Below are 25356 nucleotides of genomic sequence, written 5' to 3'. Positions count from 1 at the left end.
TGTAAAGAGAAAAATTCAGATTATATGTATATTTCTCTACTTTGTTTAATTTTCAGGGAGTTACACTTTTGGAGAAAAATAATTTCTCCCTTTTGAGTCTTTGTAAGTTTTTGTTTCTGTATATTTCTCTACTTTGTTTAATTTTCAGGGAGTTACACTTTTGGAGAAAAATAATTTCTCCCTTTTGAGTCTTTGTAAGTTTTTGTTTGTAGACTCCCAGGGGATCTTCTCAACTCTGGGATGGAACGTGTGTCTCTTGTGTTTCCTGTATTGGCAAGAGGATTCTGTACCACTGTACCACTGGCAAGCCCAAGTTGTTGTTTGATTTCTAGTAACTAATATTTGTGAAAGTTAAAATCCTAAAAAGATGAAAGTTCTTTGTACATTCTAAGGTGGCTCAGTGGTAAGGAATCCACCTGCCAGAGCAAGGAGACACAGATTTGGGTTCAGTTCCTGGGTCAGGAAGATCTTCTGGAGGAGGAAATAGCAACCCACTCTAGTATCTTGCCTGGAGAATCCCATGGCAGGCTACGGTCCATAGGGTTGCAAAGAGATGGAAACAGCTGAGCAACTGAGCGTGCGTGCTACAAGATCTAAAACCATATTGTTTTTGGACATTAGAGGTATTTATAGAGTTTGGCTGAATAGAGTTCAGATGATTTCTAGATCAAACAATATTGAAAGTTATCTTTTGAAATTAAAATCTTTTAAAATTAAAACTATCTTTTTAGAAAAATATTATAACATTATACATATATATATATATATATAGTTTGAACAGCTTTAAAATAAAAGACAATTTTTATACATGTATATGTTCATATTATATATGTGAAGTCTTTATTAAAAAAGCACTCATATTTGTAAAGGGTCCATTTCATGACAAAGCAGTCATTTAGGTAGATTTTTAGGTATGTGTAGTGTTATTTTGAAGTTAAGACCAGCAAGGAGAACTTAGCAGTATGTTGATATAATTTTATTGTTGATATAATTTTATTGTTGATATACTGGACTTGAAATTTTCATGGCTAGAGGATAAATTTCAGAATTAATTGAATATGTCTTGACAAAAGGAAAAGCTTTTTAGAGCAGGTTCACAAAGAAGTATTTTGTCAAAGTGAGTGAATTACCAGCAGAACCAATAAAAAGGAAATTGGTTCTACATGTAAAAAATTCCCCTAAATCCATGCCTAAAGTATCACTGAAAGGATCAATATTTTTTGTATTATTCCTAATCCAATTACACATGCCTTTAAATCACTATAGTTACAGTACAGCATTCTGATTTGGTACCATAAATTCATTAAAAAAAAAATTTAGCCAGTGAAAATTGGGTTGCTTTTACAGGAGGTTAAAGGAATAAGCTACAAACTATGTTATCCAATTAGTTTTGTATTTCCACAGAAGTAAATCTTGCTATCAATTCCCAGTATAGCAGATAATTTCAAGTTTGTGTTAAATATGTAGCAGCTGGAGGTTGCCAAATGAATGTGTTGAATGAGTGTATTTTAGTGAAGTGTGTACTATCTTTTTTGACATGCATGTAATGATAACATATTTTCTGGCAGCTGGATTCCCTAGGGCAAAATGAAGCTGTAATAGAAGATAAAACAGCCAGCTTGCTTATGTGATGATCATAAAATAGTATATATATATTTCAAGAAAAAAATGTCTCAATTGGGTGACTGACTTTAGCTGAGGTCATGTTTTATAATGCATATTAGTCAAACATTTTTCAATATCTTGAGTAGAATTGTAAACAGTATGATAAATGCAATTAACTAACTTTAGCTTATAAACAAAAATCTCAAATTTTATTTAACAGTCATCAAACTACCTTAGCAAAGCATTTTTTAAGTGAAAAGAAAGGATGATTTAATTTTTCCAACCACGGTATAACAAAGTCATGTGTGCTTGGTGATTTTTATTCTTTTTATATAACCTGATCTTTAATACATGAAAAATTTTCCCATGAAACACTAGTTAGAAATGATGACTTTCCCACCCCCCCCCAAAAAGGTTTATAGTCAGCCACCAATTTTGAATAGTGATTTTATAAGAACTATATTATTTATCAAATCTACATTATTAAATATATTTGCATCTGTCATCCTGTTTCCATTCTTATACAACATGACTCATTTTAATTCACCATCATTGTAATGTGGACTTCAGTTATTTGAGTATGTTTAATTATACTATAGAAGAAGATAAAATAGTCTTTCAAATAAATGAAATTCATAAGATGTGCTGGTATATATGATGAATATTCCATCAGATTTCAAATATAAGTAGAACCTACAAAATACCTTAAGTATGGATGCAACCTGTCAGGCATTATAGAATAGGCATTAAAATATATCATATATGACAAAAGATTCAGAGAGAATATCCCTAACTCTAAGAGGATTGATAATAATAAACAGGAAGCTTAACATTTGTGTAGACTGTGACAAAAATGAGAAAAAGTGACTAAGAAAAGCAGAAGCAAGTAAAATTCTGAGGGCAATATTAACTTTCAGGCATATAATGTAGTAGTGGGTTAATAACAAATAATAAAAAGGATGGTTTTTCAAAAGGTAATAACTTGAGTTGTTTTTAAATCTCTCTGGTGCAGATTTATTTACTTATCTTACATATTTACTTATTTGTAAATACAAAGTATGTGGCTATATAGGTTCTACACACAATGGCATATTGATGTATACAGTATTTTGCTCTTTGAATATACTTTATTATACTGATTTTCCATCCATAATATTGATGGTTTTGTCATTTCTCTAGTTTCCATTGCTCAGTCTTATCAGAAGCATTTTTTTTTCCTTACTAAGTTGTATGCCTGAAGCAAATATAATGTTGGAAAACACCTATATTTCAATTAAGAAGACAAGAATAAAAGTATTTTAATAGAATTACTTCTTAGATTTTAAAATTTACCTTGCTCATCCTGATTTTTACTTAATTTATTCTTTATATATATATAGTATCTGCTTCCTAAAGAACTAATATTAGTTATACTATGTTTCAATTTCAATAGTTCAGTGACTTATTTAAATTTACTTTCTATTTAATAATAATAATTTATGAGAAACACTTTCCTCTGAATACTGCTTTGTGAACATTCTGTTTGCTTTTTTGGATCTATGGCTCTTGATTAATACAAGAGTCATTTAAGGTAGTGCTTGTACAGTTGTATTATTTTAGGGGGATGATTTTGATTTTTTGTTATTAGTTAATGGTATTGCATTGTAATTAGATAATGCAATATTTCTACCTCAACCCCCCTACATATATACATTTTTATATAGTTCATTTATAAATGTGTAATTTTACATAATATACATGAAACCAATGTTTTAAAGTATATTCTTCAAACTTTATCATGTTCTGTGTTTTTAAAATGATCTAGGAAAGATTTAGCATTTTATTTACTTTATTCCTAGAATTTATATTTTATTGAATATATTTTGATCCATCTGTTCAAATTTACAAAAGCTTAGAATTCATATATTCATTGTAAATTTTGCCCTTCACTATAACTCTCATAATTCCATTTAAATCTTCTTCTTTGAATTATCTTTTTGTTGACATTAATACTGAAATTACTACTTTATTGATTTTTTTCCACAAATAAAACAATTTTATTTTCCACAAAATAAAAGTACACTATGTATTTGGATTTTATAGTTTCACTATAGAAATTTTTGTCAGTTTTTGGTGGTTTATTATTTTATCTTATTATTAACTCTTATACTTGATCTTAGTTCTCTGTGTTGGTTCTAACTTGGTGTTATATGATTCAGCATATCAAATTACATACAAATTGGTCACAGTGTGATTTACCACAACTGTAATTTGCACTTATGTTGCATGTATCATCTTCTGATTTTACTGTTATTTTAAAGAACTGATAAAGTATTTGGGGTTTCCCCTGTGGTTCAGTGGTAAAGATTCTGCCTGCAATGCATGAGACTCGAGTTCAATCCCTGGGTGGGAAAGATCCCCTGGAGGAGAGCATGGTAACCCACTCCATTGTTCCTGCTGGGAAAATCCCAAGGACAGAGGAGCCTGGCGGGCTACTGTCCATAGGGTGACAAAGAGCTGATTGTGACTGAGTACAAAGTATTATTTATGAGCTAAAATAATCAACAAAATTTATATTTTTGAGTTGATTATGCTACTTATGTTTTTAAAAGTTATGCTTTCAACATCCATGAAATAATACATTATATATAATGTAGAAAGGGTGTCCAGTTTTACATTGCTGCCTGTTATGATTTCTGATGGGAATATTTGGATATCTAAGATCTTCAATATCAATTTATCTTTCATAGGTTATTTCTCTTTCCTGATTGGTTTGTGTATTGTTTTTAATTTTAGTTAGGTAGAATTTTTCTGTCTTTTTAGTCACCTTCATGAGGTTTTGAGTTACTGTAATAACAGTGTGTCTTCCCTTCTGGCTCAGTTGGTAAAGATAAAGAATTCACCTGTGATACAAGGGTCTTGTGTTCAGTCCTTGGGTCAGCAAGATCCCCTGGAGAAAGGAAATGGCAACCCACTCCAGTTTTCTTGCCTGGGAAATCCCATGTACAGAAAAGTCTGGCAGGCTACAGTCCATGGGGTCGCAAGAGTCAGACACGATTTAGCCAACTAAACCATCACAACCACCATGAAATTAATGGAATAAAACCAGTAATGTTTTGTGACCATATTGGGGCAATACGGAAAAATAAATTTATTTCAATAAATGATAATAGAACAACAATTATACATAAAAGTATAAATATATATATATATTTTTTTCTCAATGAGTATTTAACTTTATGAGAAATCAATGATATGTTGCTTAATTCATCCTGGTGATCCTGGTGTTTTGTCTGCAGTAATGCAATCAAAAAGAAGTATGAGGATAATTTTCAAACTGTAAAAGCAGTCAGAATTGATCAGACTTTTAAACTTGATCTTAGTATACTGAATATTTTAATCATTGGCTTAGATTTAGCATACAAATAGCATATTAGATACTGTAACCTTTTGCTGTTGTTAACATGAAACACTGCAAAGCTGTGTTACAAAAATGATTTTGACAGACTAGAACAATAGACCACATTGACAAGTGACATTTAATAACTACAAATGAAAACCATGAAATTGATTTCAAAGTATCATATGGCCAAAGAAGCAGATTGTATCAAAAATTCTTAGGGAGTTTAGTTGACACAAATCTCAAATGACTTAATAATTTGATGTGAGCACCAACTAGCTCATATGTTCCTAGTCTAAATTATTAGAAGCACAGTGGTCAGCATAAAATACATAATACATAAAATATAGTTTATTCTTCCTAGAACATATTGCATAATTATTTTGTTTTTTTATTATTTTTAGCACTGGTAACACTAGGACAATTGTGGAGTAATTGGATTTAATGTAAGGGACTATAAACATTCCAGGAAACCATTGACTAAGGGAAAAAGACTAGCCTCTTTTTTTTTTTTTTTTTTTCAGTGGGTTTTGTCATACATTGATGTGAATCAGCCATAGAGTTACACGAATTCCCCATCCCGGTCTCCCATCCCACCTCCCTCTCCACCCGATTCCTCTGGATCTTCCCAGCCCAACAGGCCCGAGCACTTGACTCATGCCTCCCACCTGGGCTGGTGGTCTGTTTCACCACAGATAATATACATAGCCTCTTTTGAAAAAAAAAAAAAATCAAACAAACCAGTAATTGCATATATTCAAAGAGAACCACAAATATTGGCACAATAGCCATAGTTTGTTGAAACTTCAGAGAGTCCAATCATAGCTGGAGTAATAGTCTTTTTTCCCCATGATTATATGATAGCTAATTGCAAAGTATTTAAAACATCTTTCTTATAATACGTCTGCTTTCTATTAAACTTTATGTACAGAAAGTGGTTGTTTAACAAATTAATAAGTTGTTTTTATCCTCCAAATGGTTCAAAGTTCTAGGGAAAAATCAGCTATCAAGTGGGAATGAATAGACTGAATGAAGAAAAATTTGGAGAAAATGAGTGATTAAAATAACTTTCAGTAGACAGTAGTAAAGGAAAAAGTTTTCTAGGCAGATATTTCTGCTTCAGATTAATAAATAATATCAATTCTTCTCACATTATCCACTTGACTTTTCTTCATCCACTTTCACAACACTTTTAGCTCTCAATTGTAGATCTCAGATATTAACAGTTTCTCTCCTTGTGCTTTCTTCCATTTATTTAGTATCTTATCACCAATGGCATTAGGTCTGAATTATTAGTAATAATGTAATAAGATCCCAGTATCCAATATAAAAATGAAACTATACAAGTCCTAGAGGGAAACAATCAATCAGAGTTTTCTCTAAGTTTTATATATGAAGATTCTTTAAAACTAAAGTCAGTGGGAAAAAATTAAAATTCAAAATTTGACTATATAATATTTAAAAGTAATAAAAATTAAATAATAACTGGAAAGAACACATTTTCAACCAATGTCAACATAGGGGCTTCCCTGATAGCTTAGTTGGTTAAGAATCCCCCTGCAATGCAGGAGACCCTGATTTGATTCCTGGGTTGGGAAGATCCTCTGGTGAAGGGATAGGCTACCCACTCCAGTATTCATGGGCTTCGCTTGTGGCTCAGCTGGTAAAGAATCTGCCTGCAATGGAGGAGACCTGGGTTCCATCCCTGGGTTGGGAAGATCCCCTGGAGAAGGGAATGGCTACCTACTCCAGTAATCTGGCCTGGAGAATTCCATGGACTCCATAGTCCATGGGGTCGCAAAGAGTCGGACACGATTGAGTGATTTTCACTTTCACTTTTCTTCCAGTCAGTTCAGTTCAGTTGCTCAGTCGTGTCTGACTCTTTGCAACTCCATGGACTGCAGCACACCAGGCTTCCCTGTCCATCACCAACTCCCAGAGTTTACTCAAACTCATGTCCATTGAGTCCGTGATGCCATCCAACCATCTCATCCTCTGTCATCTCCTTTTCCTCCTGCCTTCAATCTTTCCCAGCATCAGGGTCTTTTCAAATGAGTCAGTTCTTTGCATCAGGTGGCCAAAGTATTGGAGTTTCAGCTTCAACATCAGTCCTTCCAATGAATATTCAGGACTGATTTCCTTTAGGATGGACTGGTTGGATCTCCACATATCCATAAAAATAAATGATATTCTATAGACATTGCTTTGAAAACATTTTGTGGCTTTTCATTAGATCATAATTAATTGGAGGAAAATTGCTTTACAAGGTTGTGTTGATTTCTGCCATACAACAGTGTAAGTATACACATGCTTCCTCCCTCTTGAGTCTCCCTTCCACCCCTCTCACCCCATCCCATCCCTCTAGGTTGTTAACAGAGTATTGGGTTGAGTACTGCAACTTCCCAAGAGCTATCTAATTTGCATATGGAAATGGTATTTTTCAGAGCTGCTCTCTCCATTCACCCCACCCTCTCCTCCCACTGTGTCCACAAGACTGCTCTCTGTGTCTGTTTCTCTATTTCTGTCCTGCAGATGGACTCATCAGTATCATTTTTCTAGATTCCATATACATGTATGTGTGTTATTATATGATATCTTTTTTCTCTTTGTGACTTACTTCACTCTGTATAACAGGCTCTAGGTTCATCCACCTCAGTAGAACTGACCCCAATCCACTCCTTTTTATGGCTGAGTAATATTCCATTGTATAAATGTACCACACTTCTTTATCCATTCATCTGTCAATGGATATCTAGATTGCTTCTATGTCCTATTTATTGTAAATAGTGATGCCATGAACATTGGGGTATATGTGTCTTTTTGATTTATGGTTTTCTCAGGGTATATGGGCTTTCCAGGTAATGCTGATGGTAAAGAACCTGGTTGCCAATGCAGGAGATACAAGAGACTCGTATTTGATCCCTGGGCCGGGAAGATCCCCTGGAAGAGGGCACAGCAATCCACTCCAGTATTCTTGTCTGGAGAGTCCCATGCACAGAGAAGCCTGGTGGGCTACAGTCCATAGAGTCACACAGAGTTGGACATGACTGAAGTGACTTAGCACTCACGCATGCAGGGTATATGCCCAGTAATGGAATTGCTGGGTCATATGGTAGTTTTATTCCTAGTTTTTAAAGAAATCTCCATATTGTACTCCATAGTGGTTGTATCAATTAACATTTCCAGTAACTCTGTAAAACTGTTCTCTTTTCTCCACATCATCTCCAGTATTTATTGTTTGTAGATTTTTTGATGGCTATTCTGACTGGTGTGAGGTGATGCCTCACTGTAGTTTTGATATGTATTTCTCTAATAATGAGTGATGTTGAACATTTTTTCATGTTTGTTGGCCATCAAAATCATAATTTCTTGATGTTGCAAATTGTAAATAAAGATAACATCTACTTCATATTTGCTATGAAAGTGTGAGAATGTTAGTTGCTTAGTCGTGTCTGACTCATTGCATCCCCACAGCCTGGAGCCCACCAGGCTTCTCTGTGCATGGAATTCTCCAGGCAAGAATACTGGAGTGGTTGCCATATCCTTCTCCAGGGAATCTTCCCAACGCAGGGATTGAACCCAGGTCTCACCATTTGAGCTACCCCTCTAGTGAGTATATTCTCATTATACTCTATTTTTTATTATAATGGTATATATAAAATAACAGTTATTACTTAATTTAAAAATCTTCTTAACATACATCCGGAAATCTACCTCTCTTTCACTCTATTGTTGTTCAGTGGCTAAGTTGTGTCTGACTCTGTGACCCCATGGGCTGTCTGTCTTTATATATAAAACTGAATAAACAAGTTCATGCTGATATCTCTAATACATTTGATAAATATTTAGACACAATATATTTACTTATTTGCTAAACCCTAGAATATACATAAAATAATTTCAATTCTTAAATCAAGTTATGAGTAGCAAATGTACTAATGGAAGTATAATAATTTCATTCTGTTCTTTTTGGCTCCAGCTTCACATAGATAATCAGAATGATCTATTCCATACTTATCTAAGTTTGTCTCTCCTTTCTGTTTATATGTGTTATGGTTATTTCATTTACTTATAATTGAATGAATCATTTACTTCTATTTGAGTTTCAATTTTGAGTTTTCTTTTCCTTTTTGATTTTTTTTTCAGTATGTGAAACATGAATATGGTTCTAAAAGATCTGTATATATAAATATATATATTCAGAAAACCATTATCATTTATTTTATATTATTTTATTATCAAGTCATAATTCACATGCTATAAAATTCATTCATTTAAAAGTGTACAAATCAGTGCTTTTGAGTATATCCACCATAGTTCATTTTCCCATTCTTTCCATCCTGTCTCCTATCCATATCGACTATTAAAAAATGTAATACATTATTTAGCTTAATTCTGTTGAGTATTACACTTTGCATCTATAACTTATTTTTACATATATAAACTTCACTTATAGATGAGGATCCTGAAACTAGGAGAGACTGTAACTTTTATAATATATTAACACTGTGTTTATAAATTGGGTTTAGAACCCAACTCCTCTGAGGCCAGGATCCATGTATTTAATAACTCCCAAACTTCTCCTCTATTCCTATAATCCTGGTTCAGGTTTCACAATACAACACCTGGAATTTAGTAAATGCATCCAAATGGTGTCCTTGTTTCTGTCCTTCCCTCCCTTTAGTCTGTTTTTTGCAATGCAACCACAATAATCTACTGAAAGACTAAGGTGAGTTCATGTCTTTTCTCTGCTTGAATGCATGCAAGCTTTCCCATTTCAAAGAGAGTGAAAGCCAAAGTACTTAACTGGTCTAATATTTCAATATGATTTTCCCACCCACATTTCTATGGTTTCATCTCCTAACACTCTATCATTAATGCATCAGCTGCACTGGAATCATTCCTAGATATCAGTTTCTCCTTTTTAAAACTATTGATATTATTATTATTACTTATTTTTAATGCTCATATCCTCATGAATTGTCCACTCTTCTTACATGTATTAATTTATCAGGGAATCATTTTCAGACAACAGTCCACTTTTGCCCTGTCCCAGCATTTTTTTAATCACCTGTCTTGTTTATTTTTCTCTGTAGCACTTATTACTGACAGAGATTAAAAACCTATCTTCATTCTTCTGCCTCCACCATTAGAGTGTGGCCAGGGAATATGAAGGTTTTGTTCCCAACATTATCCCCAGTACCACTGACACATACTCCTCCAACAAAGCAAAGATTAGGCTTTCACAGGCCAAAGACAATGATGAACTATGAAATGTGAGGTAGATTTAGTTATTGTCTACTTCAAAAATACCAAAAGAAAAGAAACAAAATAGAGTATAATAACATCCAGTACTGAACTGATTCTAATTATACTAATGATTTTGATATTGTCATTTTCTACCATACTAAAAAATAAATAATATCTTATTTGCATGTATCTAGATATGTTAAATCATTCAGTTGTGTCTGACACTTGTAATCCCAAGGACTGTAGCCCTCCAGACTCCTCTATCCATGTAATTTCCAGGCCAGAATACTGTAGTGGGTTGCCATTTCCTTCTCCAGGGGATCTTCCCAACCCAGAGATCAAACCTAGATCTCCTGCACTGCAGACACATTCTAAGCAACTGAGCCACCAGGGAAGCCGGTATCTAGGTATAAATTAATACAAATAAGAAAGTAAGTGAAAGATAACTCATGAAAATTATTGTGAACAATGAATTGTTTAAGATTTTATTTTAAAGAATTTTAGAACTCTACAAACTTTGCTAAAATTTGCTTATTGAAGAAAAAAATACAAGAAGTTAATGGAGCATTCTGTTGCTGGACATGTAGTTCTGAATAACAGACATTCATTGCATGAAGAGCTTTAGCTAAACATGGATTAACATGGATCTTTTGGAAAATAGAAACTGCTAAATATTCAAAAGTTATTTGTTCACATCTAGTTGAAAAGTAAAGTTGAAAGAAATGATGTTTAATAGACTCTGACAAGCATTTAGAATAAAAGCATGTCATGAATTATATTACAACTGTGGAAGTGCGTGGGAGTACTTATCACTGATGAACTAAAGATAAAATTATCTTCATTTCTTTTGATTGATAAAAGGAATATTAAACATATTTCATTAAAAATCTACCTTGATTCTTTGCTTTAAAATATCTCATATGTGGAAATTTGACCTTTGCTAATGCATAGTGACAGAGCTAAGCTTGATATCTTCCTCTACTTTGTTTTTTTCATTTTATACTTCCCCAATGGCGCATTTCAAATAACTGAGGAAAAAAAAAGTCAAGTATGTTGATGAATACCTGTGTTTCGTTGTCTGCCTTGGTGTAGTTTGTGTTTTGTTATGAAAATAGACTTTCAGATCAAAAAGAGAGAGAGGTATAGTAATGCAAGGGTTTGGCAGATGAAAAGTAAGGGAAAACATCTTATAATTTTGTATCATTTTTAATTCTATTCCATCATAATTTGTGATGCCTGATATAAAACATTTTAAAATGTCATATAAAAAATGAAGAATTTTATCATTAAAACCCATTTGAAAAACAGTTTTTACATTAAAAAGGAGGTGGAAACCCTAAAACATGATGTGAGATTGTGTACTATTTGGAAATGCTCAATTTTGATAGAAACAGCATAAAAAATAACAAGAGTACTAAAAAAACATTAAACAGATAATAAGTAATCTATTTGCCCACAATATATAGATGCACTTATAGGATGCTTTATTTTGTTTGTTTTCTTTTTATATTTTTACTTTTAGGATTTTATTGTATCTCTGAGAAATTAGTGGTAAAACACATGGTTTAAAAAGTAATATGTGACTGCACTTAAATTCACATAAAAATAGCCTTTTACAGCCATACTGAAATTTAATTTTTTACACAAATTAACATAATGTTTCAAAAGAAAAATTAAACATTGAGTTTACCTTTGAAAGGAGAACAATGAAAACTTTTTTTTCAGAATTTTTACAAATGGTCACCTGTGGGTCAGTTTACTAAAACAGAGGAACAAAGATGTTAAAATATAGCTGTCCTCAACTGAGTTACATATCCACATTGCAGTATATTACTTGATATCAACCTTAAGTCAAGATTTACAACCATTTCAAGAGACAAGACCCTAAATGTTTTAGCCACCTCAGTAAAAGGTGTTCTCCTTCCCCAGTCAAGGCTTAATTAAAAGATTAACTATACATAAGTTTTGTTTCCTCATCATACCTTCAGTTCAGAATACTATTATTATTGATAATATGGACTATATCTGTCTGATAGGGATGATGTGGTTCAAGAAGTGGGGCTTGAGAGGAGGACCCTGCATTTGTGGAGGAGGAGGTGGCCCTCTTGGTGCAGGCTACATACCAGGGCTCATTCCTTGTGGTTGTATAAATGGAAGGCTCAGAGTTCTTTGATCTTCAGTGAACTGGGGTGAAGAGTGATGGTTATAATGGTGAGGAGGATGTACAGTTATAGGACGACCTCCATGTTGAGATGGGGGAGGTCTTGGAGGATGATTCATATAAGATGGCATCTAGGCAATGATATGCCCAGGGGAGGGGTAATTGGTGGTGGAGCAGAGGTAATTGGTGGAGGTGGAACTCAGCCTTACATCAAGTGAGGAGTACCTGTGGCCTGGGGAGGCTGTGGCACTGAATGGTTTATTGGTGGTGGAGGAGGTCGGGGTAGTACATATTATTGCTGTGGAGACATAATATGATAAGGATGTGAGACCATTGGTTGACCCTGATATTCAGGATGATGGTGAGCAGATGCTAGGGTAGGAGGTGATAGTTCTTTCACACCTGAATTTGAGTCATCCTGAATCAGGGGGGTTATTAAGTTGCTGTTGAATATTTTGTTGAAGATTAAATCCTTGTTCAATGAGGAAAGGTTTCCTGACTGAACAAGGTAGAGGTGGAACAGTTCTGCTGGAGGAGCATGAATATCCGTGTGTGGCTGATTACAGTGCTCGTGGGGCACATCTTGCAAAGGAGGTGCTGGCATCCTGACGTGTTGCTGTGTTGCTTTGATAGAATATGGCTCATGTGGTGCTTGTCTGGTGGCATTATAAAATGATCAGGGATTTCAACTGGTGGCGGGGCAATAGGAGGAGGATGGACATTTTCTTTCTCCAAGATTCAAGATTGCCAGGAGAAATAGCAATAACCTCAGATATGCAGATGGTACCACCCTTATGGCAGAAAGCAAAGAACTATAAAGAGCCTCTTGATGAAAGTGAAAGAAGACAGTGAAAAATTTCACTTAAAACTCAACATTCAGAAAACCAAGCTCATGGCATCCGTCCCATCCCTTCGTGGCAAATAGATGGGGAAACAATGGAAACAGTGACAGACTTTATTTTGGGAGGCTCCCAAATCACTGCAGATGGTGATTGCAGCCATGAAATTAAAAGACACTTTGCTCCTTGGAAGAAAAGTTATGACCAACCTAGACAGCTTATTAAAAAGCCGAGACATTACTTTGCCAGCAAAGTTCCATCTAGTCAAAACTATGGTTTTTCCAGTAGTCATGTATGGATGTGAGAGTTGGGCCATAAAGAAAGCTGAGTGCTGAAGAATTGATGCTTTTTCATTGTGGTGTTGGAGAAGACTCTTGAGAGTCCCTTGGACTGCAAGGAGATCCAACCAGTCCATCCTAAAGGAAATCAGTCCTGAATATTCATTGGAAGGACTGATGCTGAAGCTGAAACTCCAATACTTTGGCCACGTGATGCAAAGAATTGACTCCTTGGAAAAGACCCTGATGCTGGGACAGACTGAAGGTGGGAGGAGAAGGGAATGACAGAGGATGAGATGGTTGAATGGCATCACTGACTCAATGGACATGAGTTTGATTACACTTAGTACAGTTCTATTTTGTTCACCAGCTCAGCTCAAAAATTTGGCAAGCTACAGATGTTGGTAAAGCATATATTACCTATTTTTGTGCATCATTGTAGTAAAAGATGTGGGTGTCACTGGCCCAGCCATGGTTCCATCTGTTGGAATCCATTTGTTCAAATTTTGATTCTCATTCTTATACCCAGGTCATATTTGGAGAAGCTGTTGAGGAGGAGAAAGTAAAGGAGAGGCCAAAAGAAAGAGGGGAAGAGAGAGAGATTGAGAAGGAATATGACCATTGCATATCTCAGAATCCAGATAGTATGATTCTTCCACCAATAAGTACCTTTCCCTAAGTGTGTTTATTCCCCTAGTATCTTTCTTCTTGCTTCTCTTTGTGAGCTTCAATTTAGTTTGAGAAGTAATATGTTCTAATCACTTTAAATCAGTCTGTGAGCGTTTCTGTTTCATCGCATCTGGGATTTTCACTAGTGCACTTGGAGACAAGAATTTCGTCAATGTACCACTATCTTTTCAGCATGGAGAAAGGCCATCTGCATCAGTCCCATGTTTTGCAGCCTACTAGATTCCATTTCTACACATACCACTCCACATCATCCAAGGGAAAGTTTCCACTTAGAGCCTGTGCCTCTACTTTTGGAGGTCATACATGGGATACTTGAGAGTGAAATTCTAAATTCAAATGATTCTAAGACCAATACCTGAGTTTGCATGGACATTTACCCCAGGTCTGTCCACAGACATAGTGGCCAACTCAATTTGTTTTCAGGGTATATGAACAAAACTTGGTCTTAAGGGAAACTGGTTCACCTGCATATGTTCTGATCTTCTCACAGTGCAGAAGGGAGCCATGGGTGGGAACAGAATGTGGACTGCAAGCAGGCTGGCTCTCTACATAATATCATACATTATTATTCTGGAACTATAAGAAGTCCAATATTTCCAAATTTTATCCTGACTTTCCAGGACTTATGAAGATATATTTGTCAAGGCAGAAGGATAGAATATACTTCATTTCACAATCTGTTAACTGGATTTTAACTTTTAAGTATCTGGACATATGGTATGTGGGCCACCATTTATACCCAACGTTCTTGCTAGTGCTAAGACTGGGCCTGCCTTTAGGCTGTTATTTATCTATATAAAGAAATAAAGTATAATAGCATGTGAAAGCAGAGTGGTTTTTTGAAGCAATAGCAGAATATTAAAATATTACATAATTTTCAAATAATTTCCTTCATTTAAAATCATTTAGCAAATAGGTTAAGTTTGGGGGGTATCTAAAACAGAAAACAAAAACTGACTTTGAAAGAAAACCAGGTTTAAATGGATAAATGATGCAACAAAAATATGGGCAAATCAGGGTTTGGTGGCACAAAGGCTCTCCTGAAGAAAGGCTCTTCTGGAATAGGATAAATTTTGAGAGAGTGTATGGCTAAATTTTGATATATATATACAATATTTCAGTCAGCTGTTCAGAAATCAAATCATACTGTTGAGCAAAACAAATTCAGGGCAAAATCGACTACTTACCTACCTGGCCTGGTACTTGTTCTAGACTTCATTGTGCTTTTTTGGGCTTCTGCTCACTTAGTCATGTCTCTTTGCGATCGTGACCCTTTGCAACTGTGACCCCTGAACTGTACACTGCCAGGTTCTTCTGTCCATGAATTTTCCAGGCAAGTATACCAGAGTGGTTTGCCATTTCCTACTCCAGGGGATCTTCCCAAACCCAGGGATTGAACCCGTGTCTTGTGTCTCTTGCATTGGTGGGTAGATTCGTTATCATGGCACCACCTGGGAGCCTCTATATGGATTTCAATAGCTACCATTTGGTTTTTTTTTTTTTTACTTTCTACTGCCAATGTTATTTAATATGTAGAAAAGTAATGATCACATGTGTTTGTGAATTTTGAATATGCCATGTGGAAAAGTGTTTACAAACTTTGAATTTCCTGACATTTTCTGCAGATGTTGAAGAACATAGTCATATTTGTCAGAAGTTTAAACTGTTGATCAGTCTTTATTAAAAAACTTAAAAATTCATTTTCTGTCTATAATATATCATTTTATCATCTGTTGTAGATACAAGGAAACTGAGAACCAATAAAAGAGAAAAACAAAACACAAAGAAACAAAGATAGTTTGAGGCACAGAACTTCGAAAAATATGAGCTTCTGAAAGTTTTCAGGGAATATTTTGCATAACTAATGACAAACTAATTTCTATGAAAGAACGGTAACCTAAGAAACAGTGGGTTCATGAATATTTTAAAAAGGTGTATTCTGTGCTCATTCCTATAGAACAGATATATCTAAAGAATCAGTTGTATCATACAAATGATGAAAAATTTAAGTATAAAAATATGCGAGCCTATATGGCTTACGTTTAATTAGTTTTATTTTTAGAAAAACAACGAAGAATAAGAAAGGAACCAGGATAGGAAAAAACAACAAAGATAAATAAAATGTTTCTTTAAAAGTTAATGTCAATCTAATAAAATTACATATTTTAAAATGGAGAAACACTAGCAAACTGCCAAATAATTCTAATGAATTTTGGCATACATAATGATGTAGCCAGGAAGAAAAATTAACATTTAAAAAAAATCCAAATATACACACACATACCTGGGAATTCCCAGGTTGCTCAGTGGTAAAGATGCCTGCTAAGCCATTCAGAAAATTAAGATCTTGGCATCTGGTCCCATTAATTCATGGCAAATAGATGGGGAAACAGTGGCAGACTTTATTTTTGGGGCTCCAAAATCACCACAGATAGGACGGCAGCCATGAAATTAAAAGACAGTTGCTCCTTGGAAGTGGAGAAGACAATGGCAACCCACTCCAGTACTCTTGCCTGGAAAATCCCAGGGACAGAGGAGCCTGGTAGGCTGCAGTCCATGGGGTAGGTAAGAGTCGGACATGACTGCGCGACTTAACTTTCACTTTTCACTTTCATGCATTGGAGAAGGAAATGACAACTCATTCCAGTGTTCTTGCCTGGAGAATCCCTGGGACAGGGGAGCCTGATGGGCTGCCATCTATGGGGTCGCACAGAGTCAGACATGACTGTAGTGACTTAGCTGCAGCAGCAGCAGGAGCTCCTTGGAAGAAAAGTTATGACCAACATAGACAGCATGTTAAAAAGCAGAGACACTATTTTACCAACAAAGATCCATCTAGTCAAAGCTATTTTTTTTCCAGTAGTCATGGATGGATGTGAGAGTTGGACTATAAAGAAAGCTGAGCCCTTAAGAATTGATGGTTTTGAACTGTGGTGTTGGAGAAGACTCTTGAGAGTCCCTTGGACAGCAAAGAAAACCAACCAGTCCATCATAAAGGAAATCAGTCCTGACTATTCATTGGAAGAACTGATGCTGAAGCTGAAACTCCAATATTTTGGCCACCTGATGTGAAGAACTGACTCATTTGAAAAGACCCTGATGCTGGGTAAGATTGAAGGCAGGAGGAGAAGGGGACAACAGAGGATGAGATGGTTGGATGGCATCACCGACTCAATGCACATGAGTTTGAGTAAACCCTGGGTGTTGGTGATGGACAGGGAAGCCTGGTATGCTGCAGTCCATGGGGTCCCAAAGAGTCAGACGTGACTGAGCGACTGAACTGAACTGAACTGAAGCCTTTGAGTGACAAACTATGAGGAACTTTGGAAATTAGTGTGTAAATTATCAAACCAACAAAAATAAAGTAAAACTATTTCATCCAGTTCATCCAAGCCAAATGTTGCTGCCTTGAACACAAGTTCCTGATCTTCCTCAATAACTTATTTTATAATATCATGGAATTTATGCCTAAAATTCCAGCTTATTCCCTGGAAAAAGACAATAAGTCAAATAATGAAGCCCATTCTGGAAGCAATAAGACAACAAAATTTTCAGATCATTTAAAAATGCACCTCTAAAATGATCATTATCTGATATAGATTACAGTTCATTTTTATGAGCATATAGGATTTATACTCAAGATGTTCAATGAAAGTAGATTTAATGCAGCTTAAACATTAGCTGTCAGAAGTAACACAGGTATGACATAGCAGGGGTACATTCATCATTATGAAAATAAAATATTCTAAAAGTGAAGGTTAGTTATCTGTGTAACCCAACTAGGAAGAATGAAGACTCACTAATTTCTATTACATATGCTAAACAAATATGTAAAGCTTAAACATAGCATAGTGTGGAAAGTGTAGTAAGTATTCAATAATTACATTGTTAAAAAAAAAGAACTGATTGTAGGTCATTTGTATATTTTTATGCAGGTGTCACTGTGGTAATGGTGACATTAATTGAAATGTTGCCTCCTTAAAATCTGTCATATAACAGATACATGTTAATTTGTATGAAGACATACAAGAATAGAATAGTGAAAAAATACTACCTTTTAATGAAATTGCATAACATGGAACTCATTTTTAATATGACAAGTTTTCATCACTGGAGGAGGTAGAGTGGTCAAGATATATTTCAAAGTCTATTTTATGTACCTGGGGAAGATCTGTGCACACAACAATCAGTTATTTGTGAAATTATTATAAAAAGATTGCCTTGATAAAGATTAATGCCCAATCACATTATGTTAACAGGGTTTGATGTAATCTGACATTATTAACAGCTCTCCCGTTGGAAGGTAAATCATAACAAGGTTAAACAGTTTACTTCTTATTTCTGGATATAAAGGTATATAATGTATACATTAACAAATATTTATTTGTGGAGAAATATAAAGAGAAATAAACAATGGGAAGTGATGGTGACAATTAAGAAAACTGCATGCAGCTACGTCAATAGAAAACCACAGAAAACAGTACTGGTATGTGACTATCACAGCACAAAGAACTGCTGAATTGTACAAACACCCGGAGGCTAGAGTGTAGTAGAAGATGCAAGAAGGGGTGAATATGTGCTTTGTATAATACATAGAAATCTTGGCAAGCAGGAAATGGTGTCCAGTGTCTAGAGATGCGGGACTAGTGTCGAGAGATGCTGTTTCATCCCTGCTTATGCAGAAAACACTAAGGTCACGTTCCTTTAAATCAAGGCAAACCGAATAGATGCTTCTACATACAGACTGTGGGGCACTTTCTGGGCCTTGGGAATCACAGAATAAACAGTGATTAGAGGATAATATGAAGTAAGTCACTTAATCCTTCTGTATATTTTGATAATGATTAAAGTGTCAATGGCTACACATTTTTCACTTCATTATAGTACTGAGGAAATTTGAAGCAAGAAAAGAGAAGGAAAAAAAAAAGCTGAAGTGATGAGAAAAAGCTAGAGAGAAAATGAATAGCAACTTCACTCTATTAAACCTACTCTGCCTTCACCCTGCTTTTGAGTAAATGTCATGTGCATCATCTGTGAAATAGGAGTGTCAGTGTCCAGGGATGTAAGATCAAATGGTAAGGTGGGGATTTTTCATTTAGGGCAGCTATAGGTCGAGGACTTCAGGTTCTACTCTGCCTCTTCTGGGGCTAAAAGGATTACTCAGAATAACCCTAATTTACCACGTTGCTTCGGATAATTTCCATCAAGGTTGTACTCTAAAACAATATTTATGCTCACTTTCACCTTATTTGGAAGACAAATTATAGGCTCAACCTTGTTTTGGGACTTACCGTGGCTCATGTGGACACAATGACTTGTAGTGAAATGGCAAAAGGATGAATTGACAGAAGTTGGACCCTGGCCTTGCTCCCACTGTGGGTGTGTGTGTGTGTGTTGTGTCTAAGGAAAGCAAACTGGTTGGCATAATAGTTTGGCTTGGAGGTAGGCTGAAAGAAGGAAATTCTCATCCACATGACAATGTACCTGGGAAGTAGGAGGGATTTTTAAACTGTGACAATTAAGAAACAGAGTGTTCCATGGTTCTTCATAGAATAAGGGTAACTATTTATGTCCACAATAGCAGTTATATATACCACATAAGTACACTTGGCACTTTAACTGCATTACACATTTAAACTTGATGTGAACCTTAGGAGACAGGAAATCTTAGTAGAGTTATTTTCTGGAGGAGGAAACTGAAGCAGAGAATTCTGATTGTCCTAAGTTACATGGTAGTAACTGAAAAGACAATATGTTAATGTAGCCTCTTTGGAGTTTCAGCAGGCACTTTCAAAAAAAATCTCTCCCACAGCATTGCTTAATATTTCTTGAGCAATGATGGAAATATTCCACCATGCTGTCCAATATGATAGTCACTGGTCATTTTCAGTGATTGAGCACTTGAAATGTGGATACACTGATTGATAAATTTAAATGTAATTCTATATCATTTCAGTATCAAATATGCTAGTGGTTACAGTATTGGGGTCTCACCAGAAAAATAATTTATTAATAAGAAAATAATACATTTTGTGGATCTTGGGTTTTTATTTTTCATGACCTATTCCACATTATTAACTCAAAAACATTGGTTGTCTGTATTTCAAACAGTTAAAACTTTTTGGGGTACAGAGTATAATTTGTAGATTATGATGATATTTCAAAAACACCTTTGTCTCAATTTATCTAATGAAAATATCTTCGTTAAGCACATACTTATTGGAAATTTATATACAGTGTCTGGAACCATAGAGTTTACTAATATTTGTTTCAAAGATCTATAAAATTTTTTTTTTTTTTTGTAGTTACTCTTTTTTTTTTTTTTTTTTTAAATTTTATTAGTTGGAGGCCAATTACTTCACAACATTTCAGTGGGTTTTGTCATACATTGACATGAATCAGCCATTGAGTTACACGTATTCCCCATCCCGATCCCCCCTCCCACCTCCCTCTCCACCCGACTCCTCTGGGTCCTCCCAGTGCACCAGGCCCGAGCACTCGTCTCCTGCATCCCACCTGGGCTAGTGATCTGATTCACCATAGATAATATACATGCTGTTCTTTTGAAACATCCCACCCTCACCTTCTCCCACAGAGTTCAAAAGTCTGTTCTGTACTTCTGTGTTTCTTTTTCTGTTTTGCATATAGGGTCATCGTTACCATCTTTCTAAATTCCGTATATATGTGTTAGTATGCTGTAATGTTCTTTATCTTTCTGGCTTACTTCACTCTGTATAATGGGCTCCAGTCTCGTCCATCTCATTAGAACTGATTCAAATGAATTCTTTTTAACGGCTGAGTAATATTCCATGGTGTATATGTACTACAGCTTCCTTATCCATTCCTCTGCGGATGGGCATCTAGGCTGCTTCCATGTCCTGGCTATTATAAACAGTGCTGCGATGAACATTGGGGTGCACGTGTCTCTTTCAGATCTGGTTTCCTCGGTGTGTATGCCCAGAAGTGGTATTGCTGGGTCATATGGCAGTTCTATTTCCAGTTTTTTAAGAAATCTCCACACTGTTTTCCATAGTGGCTGTACTAGTTTGCATTCCCACCAACAGTGTAAGAGGGTTCCCTTTTCTCCACACCCTCTCCAGCATTTATTGCTTGTAGACTTTTGGATAGCAGCCATCCTGACTGGTGTGTAATGGTATCTCATTGTGGTTTTGATTTGCATTTCTCTAATAATGAGTGATGTTGAGCATCTTTTCGTGTGTTTGTTAGCCATCTGTATGTCTTCTTTGGAGAAATGTCTGTTTAGTTCTTTGGCCCATTTTTTGATTGGGTCATTTATTTTTCTGGAATTGAGCTTCAGGAGTTGCTTGTATATTTTTTGAGATTAATCCTTTGTCTGTTTCTTCATTTGCTATTATTTTCTCCCAATCGGAGGGCTGTCTTTTCACCTTACTTATAGTTTCCTTTGTAGTGCAAAAGCTTTTAAGTTTCATTAGGTCCCATTTGTTTAATTTTGCTTTTATTTCCAATATTCTGGGAGGTGGGTCATAGAGGATCCTGCTGAGATTTATGTCGGAGAGTGTTTTGCCTATGTTCTCCTCTAGGAGTTTTATAGTTTCTGGTCTTACATTTAGATCTTTAATCCATTTTGAGTTTATTTTTGTGTATGGTGTTAGAAAGTGTTCTAGTTTCATTCTTTTACAAGTGGTTGACCAGTTTTCCCAGCACCACTTGTTAAAGAGGTTGTCTTTTTTCCATTGTATATCCTTGCCTCCTTTGTCAAAGATAAGGTATCCATAGGTTCGTGGATTTATCTCTGGGCTTTCTATTCTGTTCCATTGATCTATATTTCTGGCTTTGTGCCAGTACCATACTGTCTTGATGACTGTGGCTTTGTAGTAGAGTCTGAAGTCAGGGAGGGTGATTCCTCCAGTTCCATTCTTCTTTCTCAAGATTACTTTGGCTATTCGTGGTTTTCTGTGTTTCCATACAAATTGTGAAATTATTTGTTCTAGTTCTGTGAAAAATACCGTTGGTAGCTTGATAGGGATTGCATTGAATCTATAGATTGCTTTGGGTAGAATAGCCATTTTGACAATATTGATTCTTCCAATCCATGAGCACGGTATGTTTCTCCATCTGTTTGTGTCCTCTTTGATTTCTTTCATCAGTGTTTTATAGTTTTCTATGTACAGGTCTTTTGTTTCTTTAGGTAGATATACTCCTAAGTATTTTATTCTTTTTGTTGCAATGGTGAATGGTATTGTTTCCTTAATTTCTCTTTCTGTTTTCTCATTGTTAGTGTATAGAAATGCAAGGGATTTCTGTGTATTAATTTTATATCCTGCAACTTTACTATATTCGTTGATTAGCTCTAGCCAAATAAATAACCTAACTCTACACCTAAAGCAGTTAGAGAAGGAAGAAATGAAGAACCCCAGGGTCAGCAGAAGGAAAGAAATCTTAAAAATTTGGGCAGAAATAAATGCAAAAGAAACTAAAGAGACCATAGCAAAAATCAACAAAGCTAAAAGCTGGTTTTTTGAAAAAATAAACAAAATTGACAAACCATTAGCAAGACTCATTAAGAAACAAAGAGAGAAGAACCAAATTAACAAAATAAGAAATGAAAAGGGTGAGATCACAACAGACAACACTGAAATACAAAGGATCATAAGAGACTACTACCAGCAGCTCTATGCCAATAAAATGGACAACTTGGATGAAATGGACAAATTCTTAGAAAAGTATAACTTTCCAAAACTGAACCAGGAAGAAATAGAAGATCTTAACAGAACCATCACAAGCAAGGAAATCGAAACTGTAATAAAAAATCTTCCAGGAAACAAAAGCCCAGGACCAGATGGCTTCACAGCTGAATTCTACCAAAAATTTAGAGAAGAGCTAACACCTATCTTACTCAAACTCTTCCAGAAAATTGCAGATGAAGGTAAGCTTCCAAACTCATTCTATGAGGCCACCATCACCCTAATTCCAAAACCAGACAAAGATGCCACAAAAAAAGAAAACTACAGGCCAATATCACTGATGAACATAGATGCAAAAATCCTTAACAAAATTCTAGCAAACAGAATCCAACAGCATATTAAAAAAATCATACACCATGACCAAGTGGGCTTTATCCCAGGAATGCAAGGATTCTTTAATATCCGCAAGTCAATCAATGTAATACACCACATTAACAAATTGAAAGATAAAAACCATATGATTATCTCAATAGATGCAGAGAAAGCCTTTGACAAAATTCAACACCCATTTATGATCAAAACTCTCCAGAAAGCAGGAATAGAGGGAACATACCTCAACATAATAAAAGCTATATATGACAAACCCACAGCAAGCATCACCCTCAATGGTGAAAAATTGAAAGCATTTCCCCTGAAATCAGGAACAAGACAGGGGTGCCCACTCTCACCACTACTATTCAACATAGTCTTGGAAGTTTTGGCCACAGCAATCAGAGCAGAAAAAGAAGTAAAAGGAATCCAGATAGGAAAAGAAGAAGTGAAACTCTCGCTGTTTGCAGATGACATGATCCTCTACATAGCAAACCCTAAAGATCTATAAAATTTTAAAGCCTAGTTTTTAAAATTATAAAATTTTTGCGAGTTAAATATAACTATTTACACAGTATGGTAGTATTTTGTTTGTTCTATCTTAATAAAGTCACAAACTAGAAAATTAACATTTTTCCTCCAAGTCTTCTTAAATTATCCTTAATAATTAAAAATTAAAACTTCTTTATTCATTTGGAATATACTAAATCATTTTATTAGTGCTTTTATAACATTGAAATGTGGAACGTTGGTGTTGGCTTTCTCTAACTATCTTGGACTGAAAATTTATTTTTTAATTAATTTTTTATTAAAGGATAATTGCTTTACAGAATTTTGTTGTTTTCTGTCAAACCTCAACATGAATCAGCCATAGGTATACATATATCCCCTCCCTTTTGAACCTCCCTCCCATCTCTCACCCCATCAACCCCTCTAGATTGATACAGGGCCCATGTTTGAGTTTCCTGAGCCATACAGCAAATTCCCATTGGCTATCTAGTTTACATATGGTAATGTAAGTTTCCATTTACCCTTGCTATACATCTCACCATCTCCTCCCCTCTTTCCATGTCCATAAGTCTATTCTCTATGTCTCTTTCTCCATTGCTGCCCTGTAAATAAATTCTTCAGTACCATTTTTCTACATTCCATATATATGCATTAGAATATGATATTTATCTTTCTCTTTCTGACTTATTTCACTGTGTATAGTAGGTTCTAGGTTCATCCACCTCATCAGAACTGACTCAAATGCATCCCTTTTTATGGCTGAGTAATATTCCACTGTGTATATGTATCACAACTTCTTTATCCATTCATTTGTTGATGTACATCTAGGTTGTTTCTATGTTTTAGCCATTGTAAATAGTGCTGCAATGAACAATGGGATACATGTATCATTTTCAACCCTGGTTTCCTCAGGGACTATGCCTAGGAGTAGGATTGCTGGGCCATATGGTGGTTTTATTCCTAGGTTTTTAAGAAATCTCCATACCATCTTCCATAGTGGCTGAATCAATTTACATTCCCACAACAGTGAACACCCTCTCCACCATCTATTGTTTGTAGACATTTTGATGATGGCCATTCTGACCAGTATGAGGTGATATCTCATTGTTGTTTTGATTTGCATTTCTCCAATAATGAGTGATGTTGAGCATCTTTTCATGTGTTTGTTAGCCATCTGTATGTCTTCTTTGGAGAGATGTCTGTTTATGTCTTTTTCCCACTTTTTGATTGAGTTGTTTGTTTTTCTGGCATTGAGTTGTATGAGCTGCTTGCATATTTTGAAAATTAATCCTTTGTCAGTTGTTTCATTTGCTATTATTTTCTACAGTTCTGAGGGTTGTCTTTTCACCTTGTTTACAGTTTCCTTTGCTGTGCAAAAGCTTTTAAGTTTAAACAGGTCTCACTTGTTTACTTTTGGTTTTATTTCTGTTACTCTAGGAGGTGGGTCTTAGAGGATCTTGCTTTGATTTATGTCTTCAAGTGTTCTGCCTATGTTTTCCTCTAAGAGTTTTATAGTTTCTGGTCTTACATTTAGGTATTTAATCCATTTTTAGTTTATCTTTGTGCATGATGTTAGGAAGTGTTCTAATTTCATTCTTTTACATGTAGC

At 35.2% G+C, this 25356-nt stretch overlaps 1 pseudogene; it reads right to left on the bottom strand.

Moving 5' to 3' along the window:
• Window positions 1-12237: 12237 nt before the first annotated feature.
• LOC136144141 (E3 ubiquitin-protein ligase Hakai-like) overlaps window positions 12238-25356 on the bottom strand; it is a 42810-nt pseudogene continuing 29691 nt past the window's right edge.

This window comes from Muntiacus reevesi, chromosome 11 (assembly GCF_963930625.1).
Source record: "Muntiacus reevesi chromosome 11, mMunRee1.1, whole genome shotgun sequence".
NCBI lineage: Eukaryota > Metazoa > Chordata > Mammalia > Artiodactyla > Cervidae > Muntiacus > Muntiacus reevesi.
The sequence above is the reverse complement of the archived record's forward strand: the minus strand, read 5'-3'. Positions and strand labels throughout refer to the sequence as shown.